The sequence below is a fragment of the Empidonax traillii genome, unplaced genomic scaffold (assembly GCF_003031625.1).
Source record: "Empidonax traillii isolate 1590-97213 ecotype Southwest subspecies unplaced genomic scaffold, ASM303162v1 scaffold40:size2234952, whole genome shotgun sequence".
Taxonomy (NCBI): domain Eukaryota; kingdom Metazoa; phylum Chordata; class Aves; order Passeriformes; family Tyrannidae; genus Empidonax; species Empidonax traillii.
Window position 1 is genome coordinate 1,708,805 of NW_020955233.1, and position 12,943 is coordinate 1,721,747.

Sequence of the window (12,943 nt, forward strand, 5' to 3'; positions counted from 1 at the left end):
TCCCATATTTAACACATTTATGTTTCAATGGCACTGCACTTACTCAGACTCCCTAGCTCACAGTTTTATGTGACTGAACTTCACAGAACAGTCAGAAGCTGTGCAAGTGTATAACTGCAACAGAAGGTACTTTAACTTGATGGAAGTGAGGCTGTAAGTTTAAATAATAAACCAGACTGCCTCTGTAGTACCACTACACCCAATAGTAACATCTCTCTCCCCAAAAAGACCAATCAAGGAATTGACTAATCGCAGCAGACGCGACTTTACCGCTAAATAACAGCACAATGTGACAGATTCAATAATCTTCAATGTAATAAAGCACACAACTGCCATCCTATTCTTCCAGAAAATGCAAGTTCTGGAGAAAACAAAATGATTTATTCCATTCTCCTCTTTTACAGGTCCTGGGGTAATATGAAGAGCTGCATGGAGCACTGCGGCTGAGCAATGGCAGTGAATACCAACTGCATGATTTTAAAACATGGGATTTGTTCGAACGCTAATATTTAAATGCTTAATTTCATGGGCAGGTTTTTCTGTGCTTTAATAGCTTTGCACAAGGCAGCAGAAAAATCAAAGCAGGAAGAGGTAACGTGACCTGCACCAGACACAGGATCTAAATGGAAGTGCACCATTCTAAACAAAACAGTGCAACATCAAATTATTATTTCCATCCTACTACACCACAATATTGTTGATTTACCAAACTGTACATTGTGAACGCTTTTTTGCCTCTGTATACTACAGTTCCAATTAGACTCACAGTTGCACACAACTAGTTCTTCCACTACTTGGTACTTCATGCTACCAACATTTTCACTTACAGTGTCTCAAATTTAAATTTTTCTCTATATGCTGCCGTCTCATTGGCCATTTTTAATACTATATAATTAGTAAGCTACTCTGTTGCAAAACAAATGCTAACACAGGAGAGAGGTTTGTTTGGAGTTAAAGGTACCACTCTAACACTAATGGTTTAAAAGGGGTCATCTTCCACAGCCATGCAGGTGAAAAAGCTCTCCAGTTTCACTATGACACAAAGTTAGTCTGAATTTTTCAGGAACAAAAATGTTATATATGCTATTTGTGCTATTTCCAAATCAGTGTTTCTTCACTAGAGACACTGCCCATAACCATGGTTTAAAGGGGAATGGCATGCCCAGTCCACAACATAAAGCAACCACTTCACACTCTGGTAACACAGCACCAGACTGAATTCAGTTCTGAGTTGATTTCCTACACAAGAAAATAAAGGCAGTGCTCAGATCTCTGAAATGGCAAAGTTCACTACAACGGGAACAAGGCTGAAGATAAAGGTGTATTTTTTGTACATACACACCCATGCTAACTGGACCTCAAAGGAAACCTATCTAGTTTAGATCTTCAGATGATCTAAATCTAGCGGGATACTGGGCAACCTTACTTTTCAGAACAGCTTTCTAAAGAAGTTCAAGAAAATTTATGTGTGCTCCATGTGAGCTATTTCCCACAGATGTTTGAGGCATCCTGTACAACTGCTACGTGGGATTTTTCTGTTTGATTTTCTCTTTTAACCCAGTTCTCACCCCTCACAACCGCTGGGCTGTGCATGCTCAGCTGTAGTGACCCACCAGCCGTGTCACACCCATCCAGCACAGCCCTGCTGGCTATCCTGCTCTGGTGTCCCAACTCCTGCTGCCTCAGCCCACACAGCTGGGTCAGGAAGCCCTGACCAGCCCTGGGATCACTGCCTTGCAACTTCCAGCACCAGTAACGTTCCTCTCACTCACAGAAACACCACCACCTCCTTCCAAAGGGCAGCCTTAAACTAATCACCCACATTGCTTAGGAGTGGGCTGGAAATAAAATAAGGTCCTACAGTGACTAATAACAGGCTGTGCATGCTCTCAATTTACCTGTGCAATTAAGTTTGACAACTGTGGAAAATTCACTGATCCTTACGGACTACACAAATACGAACCTTCGTGTTTATTCTCATTTTAGGAAAAGAAACACCTGAAAGATGATGTTCTTATAACCAGGAAAATAAAACTCTGCCTCCTCCTCTCATTCAGCCTGAGAATAGAGCCATTTATAAAAATATCCTGAAAGCTTGAAACATATTCCCATTTTGTCACCTTTATGCCGGGGAACAGAAGAGTAGGGGGAGGAACATTTCATAAACTGGCATTTTGGGTTATTTAAACTATAATAAACACAACACAGTCCTTTAACATGCTTCCATTAAAAAAAAAAAAAAAAAAAAAGTCTGATGTTTTCATTCAGTCTCAATTTTAATGACCTTGGCATGTTTGCAGCTTTTTGAACCTGCCCATCTATATTTAAAGATGACATATGCTAGCACAGTTAAAATGACCTATAGAGAAATATAAAGCAGGCAGCTGAAAACACCAGTCAGTTTAAAAATGTGCTGGGAAACAAGTTTCCCTTTTTTGCCTGTTTTCGAACCACGCACAATAATCAGGGCTGACATAATAACCATTATACAAAACTTCCTCTTTAAAAAATATATCTTCTAGTAAGTTGTCTGGTTTATTATATTTTTTCTTCAGTAAGCGTCTCAATGAGATCAGCTTTAAAAAAGGCTCTACAATTTTACAACAATGAATCCACTACATGCATTCTATCAATATTTCCTGTAGTGTCCAGTAACATGCAAAGCTACCTACATTTTTTTGCAGTCCTTGGATTGTTTATTTGTCTCTTTGGTGCTGGAGTAATTTACCCACTGCAGCCAAAAACCAAAGGAATGAAAAGATTGACAAACCCCTGAAAGCTGACAGAGTCCTGCCGAGCAACTCTCTGGGTGCAACAACCAAAGCAAGTTCAATTAACTTTACAATGAACGAGGTACCTCCGCCTTCCAAAGCTGAGACCAAAACTTAAACCAAACAAATATAACAAAGAAATCCAACTACTAAATCCAGCAATAGAAGTTAAAATATAACTAATTCCACTGCCTGCAAGATATCCAAACCAAAAGGGAATTGGTATCAGACTGACTCCCAGTTCAAAATCCTTCCCTTGTTGACCAAGTAACTTTGTCCCATCTGAGTGCAAAATTAGTCCAACAATGGCTCCAACAACCAGAGCGTTGTCCTCCAGAATTACCTGGTAGCGCCTGTACCCCATACCCTCATTTTCCAGGTAAATGCCTGTGCTGCCTCGCTCAGTGCTCCCTGCAGGAACACACGATGGTGTGCCACGGCTCTGCTCAGCACCCCAAACAACGCGTGCAAAACTCGAGCTTTCATAGGCACTTTAGAGGCAACATTTTCACATTCTTGCCCAAAAAACACATCTGAGTAGTGGGAAAAGGCCCCTCCCAGCACAAACAATCCTGCTCTGCTCACCCAGGGAGAGCTCCAACCCATCCATCAACCAGGTGAGAGATGAGAGAGGATCTCACACGCAAGCAGAGCAGTTCTAGCTTTTCCTGCTTTATCCAACTCCACACAGGGCCTTACATCCTTCCTGATACCTTTCCTGAAAAATCCATATTCCACTTTATCACATTTTAGTGAGTATTTAAAGCAAGATTGAAAATCCAAGTGATAGAGAAATTATCACTGAGCACTAGTGAGTTCCTCACTACTTACAGGGCACAGCAAGCTCTGCCCATCCACACTCTGCGGCATTCCAGCATTCCTAATCCACTCAAACCATGACAAGAGGAGGAAATAGCAGCAGCAACTAGGCTAGCACAGCTCTGCTTCCTACATCCCTCACAGTCATACCAGACACATCATCGGGGTACTGCACACCCCTCTCCAATGTGTCTCTGCTGTCACTGCCACCATTCCAGTAGGATCCTTGGATAGGTGGACAGTTCTCAACCTGCCAAGACACATCAACAGCCAATACTAAACCCTGGGAGAGCTGGTTCATCCACCAGATGTTTGTGCCGTTCAGAGGGACCTGGACAGGCTGGAGCAGGGGACACACAGGAATCCCAGGGAGTTCAATAAATGGAACCACACGGTCCCACCTGGGAAGGAACAACCCCGTGCACAGGTCTGGGGCCAACCCTCTGGAAAGGAGCTTTCCCAAAAGAGATCTGGTGACACCAATTTAATGGGAGCCAGCAACACAGCTGGCTGAGGCTGCAGAGGCCAAGAACACCTCCTGGGCTGCTTCAGGCAGAGCACTGCCAGCCCTCAGTGACCCTTCCCCTCTACCCAGAGCCCAGGAGACACATGTGGAGCCCCATGCCCAGGGCTGGGCTCCCCAGGACAGGAGAAACACGGACACCTCTTGTTCTGCAGGAAAGGGATGCTTGGGAACAGCGTGGCACAGGTTTGGCTGGAGTCCCTCAGAAGGAGGGGGGCATCGGGACAGCAAGCTGAGGATGGACAAGCATTTCTCCTCAGGAACTGTCAGGAGGAAATTAATACAGAAAACAACAAAAAGGGAAGCGAGCTCACAGAGGCAATGCCTGTAATACAAGAGAAATGTAAGGCCAAGGGCAACACGGTGAGACTGTACACAAAATTAAAGCATTCAGCAGATGTCTATTACCAGTGATTAAAATATCTTTTTTTTTCTTCCATTCTTTGCAGGTATTTCCAGCCATGCCACAAACACCTATGGGAAAAAGAACTATCTCATGGCAACCTTGAGCTGTCCATTTAACATTGCCCTCAACTGCAGTTGTCCCCTCAGTTGCACCACCATGTAGAACTGACTCCACAGGCAAACCAGCTGTTGCTGCTTCCTCTCATCAAATGCTTTCAGCCTGGAAAGGTCCTGCCCAGTCAGCCAGAAAAATCATCTCAAGCCTCACTTTGAGGGGACAATGTTATCCTGTGCTCTTCCCCATTAAAATGCAAGACCCTGCATTGAAAGGTTACACAAATCACTCCTTCAGAGCTGGGAATAAAAGTCTTACATGACAAAAACCTCCAAGTCCTACTGCCACGTTTCTATATTTAGTTCTCTTCTCTAAAAATGTGTGAACTGCCAAAACCAATCAGTTTTGCTGTATCTTCTGCTCCTGTTCCCAGAAGGTAGCAGCTAATTCCTGTACTGTGTAGTCTGTGCCAAAGCACCCACACCAAGATGACACGGGAAAGCTGATACAGTCTTTTACCCATGGTTATAACATTAGTTTAAATGTCACACATCACTCAGGCAATTCTGTTTGATCTCCAGTGTTTACTCCAATAGCTTTCAGCTATATTATCACACACTGCTTTCCTCTAATGCCTACAACGGCCAATACTGTAAGTACTAATTAACGCTTTGTGCAAACAATTGCCTGTAGACCTGGCTTGCTCAAGAACAGAAACGTCATCCTTTTCAATTTGTAATAATTTTTTTAAATAAACACCAATTTGAGGGACTGAGCATATGAAAACATTGCTTCCCCTTTGTTATTCTTACAGACTCTTCAGACTCACTCTGTGAGACACTTGACCTGATTTTCTGCAGCACTGAGCACTCACAACTGGCACTGAGATCACTGGGGGCTACGGCCACTCCACCACTCATAAGGCAAATAATTATGGTCTGACTGCACAAGACTAAGAGTTGAGGCACTGAGTTCTAATGTCAGTCCAATATCTGGGTGATTAATGTCTAAATTAATGACTTGCTCCTTCCCATCTGTCCCTCAGGATAACACCAGCCACCTACCAGCCTCCTGCCTACCTGCTCTGAACACAAAATACACCGCATGAAAAGGGCTCTACAATTTAGGGTCTACTCCCCTCCAGCTGGGCACGAACAGATGGATCCTTGAAGCCTGCTGCTCCTCTGCACCTGTATTTCCAAAACTCATGAGTCTTGAGAAGATGAACTCAATCATCTTTTTAAGATGATGCAAGAGAACTGAGAGTCACAAAAAAGCCCAGGGGACAAATTTTGAGAGAGACTTTGCCTATCATAGAAACTGTGGAGTCATCCTCCAAACAAAGACTGAGCAATCGATTAAAACCTGCAAAAGACTGAACAGTGAAAGAGCCAGCACAACTGTGAGTTACCAAGACAATTTAAAATTAATTATCAAGGTAATTAAATGCCTCCCCCAAAAGGACGACCCTGCTCAGGTGATTTCTCAGTAAGCCAATTCAGCTCACTAAAGCGGCCCCACACTTCTTAGGGCTGGGCAAGCCAGGAGGCACCAGGAGAGCACAGCTGGACAAGACTGAAGGAGGAGAACTTCCTTTTCCATATGGAAAAACTGCTGCCATGGAGAGGGAGAACAAACTCGCTTTCTCAGTGAGAACAGGACAAGCAATGGGTTTGTACTGCAGCAAGGCAAGCTCAGGTAAGACACACACACACACTTGGCAGGGGCTAGTGAAGCACTCCAATAGTTTGCTCAATCAAATGGGAATCATCCACCAGTGAAGGTTTTTATTTTTCCCAAATAGATGGGTCATGTTTGTCAGGTACAACAGGCAAAGTCTGTAGTAAAAGGTTATTCCGAGGAGATTGAAACAGCTGAGAAAAACCAGCCCAGGGTTTGGAACACAGCCTGCTTTGGGGCTGAAAACACAGGGCAACTGTTACTGTGCTGCTGGGGGGAAAGGCTGAGAGCTCTGCAAACTCAGTATCCCTCCTTAATCCCCACTTCTTCTCATGCTTCTGTGGCCTTACCCTCAATCAAACCCATGTGTGACAATAATTAAAATTAAATCCAGTGATTAAACTCACACTCAAGCACTTCAGTGAGTGCTTATTCCTGCAAAGTAACCCACATGTAGAGGAAGGCAGGGATCCCTGGTGGAGTCAGACACAGGGAGACAGTCACAAGGCCTTGGATCTTCCTCTCCCTGCAGCACAAAGCACAGCAGGCCAAGGGCACACACGGGCCACAGGCACACCAGAACCACCATTAATAGATTTTTATGCTACCTCAGAAAAGTGTTTACGCATCTGTAATTTTTCTCAGCAGTGGACATCTGGTGTTCTATTATTCATTGCATCTGGAAAATTGCCAACGATAAAACCAATTTTCACAAAAAGAGGCAAAGGCTGACATGAAGAATGCTGGAATAAAGGAAACAACCCAGAATGGTTCAGGGTTTTGTTCTCTTTGTCTTTCCTTTTCTCCTCATTTTGTCTTTTCATTTCTCCTCCAAGGAGAAATTCAAGAGGAACTTCAAAACAGTTTGTCCAGATTATAAAAGAAAACATGCATTTTGAAGTCACATATAATTTAAAAACTCTGGGAAGTGACTGATTCTGGTCCTCATTTGAACTTATGGGGGACGTGCACCAAGGCTAGATGAAAATAAGGTCACTAAAATACTAATTCCTCAGCTGCTGACAGAAAGGGAGTTTAATGGTTGATGGAGACTCCTGCATGTACCACGTAGGACCACTCTGAAGTGTAACATTACCCTCCCCTCAAAAGGACATGAAGACACAGTGAGTGGTTCTCCAAAAGAAAGTGGTGGTGTTGAGGACTGTGTTAAAGCACTCCCACCGCTGAACACTGATCCTTCAGAAAACCACTTGTCCTCACATTCCAAGCTTCCAGAAGCAGCTCCATCAATTCCAACAGGCATTTTCTAAGGACATAAAGCAATGTCTCTGCAGGGAGGCACAGTCTGAACACCTCTGCTTTTAGTAACCATTTTTAACTTGTACCACCATTAAGTGGACAGGGGTTCACTGATGCTCTTCATGTAACCAGCAATACATTTCAACAAGAAACATAACAAAGCTGGTTTTCTTCCACTGTTAAATATTTTTAGCCCAGGTAACTCTGTAAATGATTAAAGAAAAATCCCATTTGCTTTAGCGTAAGGGAGCTCCAGTAGCACAGATTTTTTGACTCTTGATTCTTGACACTCTGATGAAGTACTGACAGCATATAAGGATGTACCATGGAGGGGGAGTAATTTCCATATCCTTCCTCTATCCATTAGCCAGAGAACCGAAATCACACACACCTGACAAGCTCCTAAAAAAAAGTTTGTGAAGACTGAACAAGAGCCCTAAAAAGTAGCAGACTGTAAAAAATGTTACCCAGAAGTCATTAAATAGAAATACATATAAATATAAATTACAGAATCAAACTCTACTTCCCAACCCCAACAATTTCCTGATGAAATGCAATGTCAAATCAAAGCAGACATCCTTCATCTATGTCTTGCACCACTCCAGTCCCTCTTCTGAAACACGAGGCACAACTGCAGCCTTTCCAGGAAACAGCACCCAAGCCCTAAATCCCACCATGTCCCAGATACCAAAGGAAGATCTGTGAGTAATCCCACACCCTGACAATCAGCAAAACAAGCTGCCAGCTCTGACCTGGTACCTCTTCATTACCACTTCCTCCAGGTTCTCCTCCCAGTGAACCAAGCAACACACTTCTCCTACTGCAGGAAGGTTTTTATGTGCTCCCCAAGACTGAGAGGCCTGGCAGGTCCTTAATCCAAGTACAATAGATGGAACAAAACCCATCAGAGCACATTAAAAAATTTCCCTTCACTACTCAGTGAGCTGGTTATCCACTAGACAAACCAAACTGCACCTACAAACCACACCATTTAAATCATCCCTCACCAAACCACCAATGCTGCCACAAGCAGATCAAGTCAGATCACCAGTTTTCCAGTCTGTGAAACCAAATTTTGCCTTAAGTGCTTACAAGAACAGTAACTCCAAAGTCCATAAGCTGCTAAACCCCTTCAGTCCATCCTAACCTGACACTGCCCCAGCCTAAAGGCACTGGAACAGACCCATAAAAATGCCAAAATCCTCATGGGCGTCTCTAAGGAAAGATTCTGAAGATATAACCAAGCCTACCCTTCTTCTAAAACACACAGATGACACCTTTTTTTTACTCTGAAAACTCATACACTTTCCAAGTCCTCCAATGTGTGACACCAAGCAGACACTTCCCATCAGACTGTTCCCCGAGCCCACACTGCCGCTGGTTTCCTGTCCACCAGACCAACACTCCTCCTGTCACCGAGCCAACCACGTGCAACTCCAACAAGCCAGAAAGTCAGGGAGCTTCCCAAGAGCCCCAGCGTGTGCTGTGATCCAGCGAGAACCTTCCCCAAAGACAGTTACACAAAATCAGAGCACACTTGGAAGGAGCTGAACAAACCTCACTGGTGTTGTTCTGCCCACTGCACATCCCCCACTACTACTCGTGGCACTGCTCATGGCTTGCATCAGCTACACAGTTAAACCCTGCCCCGGAACAGCACATCTTGAAATACCTTCCTCTTGTCCTCCAATCCTAAAACACCCCAAACTCCACAATAAACCTGTGAGGAGAAGCCAAATTTTTCAGTGGACATGGTCAAACATGTTGGAGCCAAAAATCAAAAGCCTTGCACCATGTTTGCCAGGTGACCTCATACTGCAATCAGAGTTCAAACCCAGATCCACAGATCCCACACTGACATAATTCCCCAAAGGCCCACGATGGCTTCCCCAAAACTACACAGGTGAACATCAACAGGACTGGCAGCAAACACCAAAAGAACAGTTCACCAGCAAACACTTCCCACAACAAAACCATTCCACCCCTAAGTTCTCACTCCTGATCCTGAACACTTAGGAAAGCACACGGCTGGAAAATAAAAACTCACAATCATTTTAAATAATTGACTCACAAGGGAAAGTGGCTTTATCCCACATTAGTTGCCTCCATCCCTGTAACTCATCTCTCTGCCCAACAGGCAATCCCTCCCCACACCTCAGCACAGCTCACAGCAATTAATTGCTTTCTACCTGTACTGAGTTTGAGGATTGGGATCTTATTGCAGTCTAAAGCAGTTTGATCCAGGAGCTTGCCTACTTCTGCACAGCAATATCAACTGACCTAAAAAAAAACATTACCTGTACCTACAAACCCTTCCTGATGCAGAGTCAGACATGACAGGAAAAGAACAACCCAAGGACTCAAGAAATGACAGCTAAGGAAACCAGGGCTGGCTGCCCACCAGTGTCCCCAGTCACCCAAAATCAATGAAACAATAAGAAATAGGAGATCAGTTATTATCATGTACTGTGTAAAACTACTGACAGTTCTGCAACAGTCCAAAATGCAAATGTCACAGGGAAATGACAAATTAGCACCTGGGGACAAAGTTTACTTTAGCCCAGTAAACAATCCTGAAGAAAAGCTTTTGTCATCCAGTGCTGAGATTAATTTTGGTTAGTCAACAACCCCAGCAAGAATTGGCAGGGGGTGAAACTGTCTATTCTTTGCTGTTTAAAAACATCTTGCACACCACACTAAATCCATGAAAAGGGAAACTTCCCTGGGAAAAAACGCTAGAGTAAAACTGATATTTCTTTCGTTGTTTGTTCATTGCTCCAGATACAGGAGTGAGTGTACAGAGGGAAGGTGATGATCACACTGTGCGACCAATTGAGAGCCCAGTTAAAACTGGAGCAGCTGAAAACCCAAACGAGCATTATCTGCAGTACCAGCAAGAGGGGCACCGACACAGAGGCCAATGTATGACCTGCACAAGGGGCTGGTTCAGTCCCACTTCCCAGGGCTTTCCCAACCCACCAGGCCGTTTGCCTCCAGCTCCTGACAATTCCCAACGTGCTGCCAAACGCAACCAGACCTGACAGAAGGTCAGGACAGGCACCTCCCAAGGTCATTCTTGAAACCAAGCCCAGCTGAGCCCAGTGCTGTGCTGAGGGTGGGGGCAGGTCCAGATCAGCTGCTTTTGTCCTGTTTCTCAGGACACAGCTCAGAGCATCGCCCACGTGTCCTGCTCTGCCTAGTCCAGGGAGGGTGCTGAGGGCCCTGCACTGGAGGTGTCACACAAGGACAGCTGTGAAGGTGAACTGTTGGATTTACCGCAGGAAGGAACAGGGCAGGAACACCACAATGTGCTCCACTATCTCCACTGACCATGTAGCAACTTAGTTCTCACCTTCTTCCTCTTGGCCCTTCAAGTGCTTTTCCTCCTGACTCAATACAAACGCATTCACTTGAAGGCATGATGACGCTCCAACTGCAAAGCTGTCACCACTTTATTTGGGGACTGTAAGTTCCAAACACCGATGATTTCCTTGTTAACTGTCTCTTGCATGGCTTACAGAAATATGGAACACCTTTTTTTGTTTCTGAGTAGTTACTCAGACGAGCAGGTGACACAAACTGCAATCAGTGTGACAGTGTCTGAGCAAGCAGGGTCGGTGTCCCAACTTTAAAGCCAGAAGTGCTTTCTCCCAGTAACACTGACAGCAGTCCTTCCCCCTAGACAAGGAAGAACTTTTTCATCTGGGAGATGTTCACTGAAACAGTTCATGGGACTAATGCAGTGGTTTTCAGCTTAATCAAACAGCTTAGATAAAGCTCAGCCCCCTTAAACAGAGACAGAAGAAAAGTCTTGCCTCCCTTGGAAAGGTTGCCCTCAGATGAAAGCTGCTCCATGATGTTGGGAACGAAGTTCTCCACAGCTCCAGCACAAACTGGCAGTGCTTTCTTTTTCTAAAGATACCCAACCAGAGAGGAAACCCAGGTACTGGAAAGCCAGAATGTGGGATTTTCCAGCAACCCAAGCCCTGTCTCCTACCAGGGGGGAAAGATAAGGCAACCAAACTTCTTCCCCACCTCGATCCCCAAAGACAGTTAACCTTGACTGGGAATTGAGGAAGGAAACAGCATTGATTACCCACAGACCCGAAACACAGAGCAGCTGAAATGAGATCCTCACAGGCAACAGATGAAATCAGGAATTGGTCTAAAGGAGCCAGGCTGCACAAACCACCACCTCCCAGGGACCCAGCAACAGGAACTATGGGGAATCCTGAGCCTTTCTTGATACAACCAAAACTTGACAAAAAACGTGCTAGGGCTCCGGGGGCATCTCCTGGTTTCAGTGTCTGTGGAAGGTCAAAGCTCCATTGAGGGCAAGAGTGGGGGAATTCAGGCCAGTGTTCAGAGCATGGATCTCACTGTCTCAAGCAACTGGAACTGAACAACACAGCCCTACTAATCTCTTCCTGGTGAACGGCAAACTAAGCAAAAGGAAAAATGAACAGATGAGGAAAGAAGAGAATCTCTTGCCTAGAAGAGAATTATCTTCTACCATCAAACACAAGACACTGAAAATGGAGAAGGCACAGTTCTCTCAGCACTGCTGCTAAAACTGACTGAAACTTCACCAAAGCTCTGGAATAGAGCAGCTGAGGCTCTCCAGAGAGGGGGAAATTCCAGCAGCTCATCCACACGAGAGGATATTTTCCTCATAAGACTCCTTGGCTTTTGTTTTTGCAGAGGAGGGATCAGACCACACAGTTTTAAATGCTGAAGAATTTGCAGATACTTTCTTCTGCCCCTTGGATACACAGTCAGAGGATCTGCAGTATCTCTTACACAGTTACATGAAATGAAAATACATCCAGTAACTGATATCTGAGACTGTCAGGCTGGAAAAGCAGTGAGAGTATTTTGAAGCATTTCCTTAAACAGTCTCAATTCCCATGAGATAAGAGCAAGTTCTTAACCAAAAACTGTAACCCCAGGAGTTAAATAAGGGAACACTTCCTCTAGAAACAATCCCTACAGAAAATACAAGGAAGACACAAGTTTCCATTTCTCTCGTACCTGCTTCTAACTCCATCTCCCTACAAATTATTCAAATAAATGTAACCACTAATCTATAAGCATTGCCTTCACCCTTGAGGCAAAGTCAGAGCAAGCTTTTCCAGAGCACACAGTACACACAAGTATATTTATTAAAGCATTCTGCAATCATTTGAATACTAAGAAAGTGTCAAGAAAGGCTTTTTTCCAGTGGTTATATCAACACTTAGCACTTTTACAAACCAAGTTCTCAAAACACAGAGAACATGATTACAGATCAGGGAATGAAAAAGGAAAAAGAAAAAAAAAGGAAAACATGGACTAGAGATTTTTTTTTTTCCAGTAGAGTTTTGGGCTGAGGTTTAACACAATAGTTGAACTAATCTGATGGGTCAAAAATTATTTCCTCCTTCTCCAGGA

The 12,943-nt window shown here is 44.2% G+C and overlaps 1 protein-coding gene across 3 annotated transcripts in view; it reads right to left on the reverse strand.

Annotated features, from left to right (window-relative positions):
- STAG1 (stromal antigen 1) overlaps window positions 1–12,943 on the reverse strand; it is a 148,899-nt gene that overhangs the window by 112,576 nt on the left and 23,380 nt on the right. The gene's annotated exons all lie outside the window — the stretch shown is intronic.